Source organism: Brachycentrus maculatus, unplaced genomic scaffold, assembly GCF_059751285.1.
Source record: "Brachycentrus maculatus isolate JH-2025_06_01 unplaced genomic scaffold, ASM5975128v1 h1tg000137l, whole genome shotgun sequence".
Taxonomy (NCBI): Eukaryota; Metazoa; Arthropoda; class Insecta; order Trichoptera; family Brachycentridae; genus Brachycentrus; species Brachycentrus maculatus.
This window is the reverse complement of record NW_028280890.1, coordinates 394,118-395,884: the sequence shown is the minus strand read 5'-3', so window position 1 is coordinate 395,884 and position 1,767 is coordinate 394,118.

Here is a 1,767-nt window from a genome sequence, read left to right as displayed (position 1 = left end):
GCAATTTTATCAAGCTGACATCTCACTCGGAATTCTGCAATTAAACCGACACGCAGCCGGTTTCAAAAACTACACTTATAATTATATTGTTTTAAAACCCTCGTTACAAAAATTCATAAATAACTCGACGCTTCTTTAATAATTTAAATTCTGCTGACTAGAATTGTTTTTTTTATTATGTTTTTTTTCCAAGGTAAATTAATAAAAACCAAACGATTTAATGCGTTAACATTATAAAGTACCAACTTACCAATTTCTGTGATTTATAACACTTTGTCCAAAATCAAATATTAAAATCGTTTCATCAGTAAACTATTAGATATTGTTAAATCACTTATTTGAATGTAACTTAATGAGACAGAATAAATAACAATCTAGTGATATTAAATTAATATCCACCTCTTAAAGTTGAATCAGCGTATACAGAATATCAACTGAAATTAATGAATTTTATTTTTGACCTCTAATATATGCAACATTGTTTCAGTTTATTTTCTTCACACACAATTGTGAAACATTACTCGCTGTGATATTTCATCTCTGTTTTATGAATACGACCAGCACACTAAGAGTAGGTACAAGCTTATACCTTGACGCCTACACGCCAGTATATGGTTGGTACTAGCGTGTAGGTACTGTAAGACCGCGAGATAAATTAATCTTGACCAGTTACTAGGGGACTAGCCAAATCACTCCAAATATTTTAAAAAATCGGTATTTAACATTTATATAATTCAATCAATAAGAGATAAAACAACACTAACGTTTTAATATATTACGTTTGAAAATACACATTACGAAAACCAATCTCAATTGTCTTTGGAGCACATTTTCTAAATTTATTTATCCGCTTTTTTGCCTGATTAATATTAGTTTAAACTTTGTCCTTATATGCAACCATACAAACATTTATTTTTAATATTGTCTAGCATTAAAAAATGAATATCCGTTTTACCCCAATACCCTTTTTAAACAACAAATAATGAAGTAGGATAAGTACCGTGCATATTAATTTTACAAAATACTGATGGTATTCAGTGATTCTGTTAAACATTTTAGTAACTTAAACGATTAATCGAATGTATATATATATTCACTTAAATATCCTGAAACTATTAAAAAGTAGGTTATGATACACATATGTCATTAAAAAAAGGTTTTTTTTTTAATGTATCGATTATAAATTATAAGACTAATTATTTAAATTCTTGATCAATATTTAATGAAATGTCGTTACAAAAAACGAAAAAAAATTATACCATACGAAAAGTGACAACAAACGATCGTCTTAAGTATGCCAGAATTGCGAAATCTTTTTTTAAAGAACGCTTACGAGTATTAAAAATCAGAATGTTTTGTTTTAAGTTTATTGGAAAATTTTACAACTAATTTATGATTTAACAAAGTATTTTCTATGATAACGTTAATTGACATTAAATTCAAAACCAACATTTAGGGAATATTTTAAGAAATTACTTAAAGTAGGTACCTATCCGATTATTTTTAATGATTTCCTCAGAAGTAGTTATCGTCTTACTTGACGAAATATACTTATTAATCATAAACCTAATATTTTTCCTCAAAAATCTGAAATAATAAGTCAGTGGGTCAGTAAATTAGTGATTAAGTGAGCCAGTGAATCAGTGAATTAGTGGACTTATGAACTAGTGAGCCAGTGACCGAATCAACAAGAAGTTCGTTCTTCGAATCGGATCAACGGTTCGTGAACGATATTCACTCAAAATTGGGATCCGGTTTCTCAGTGTA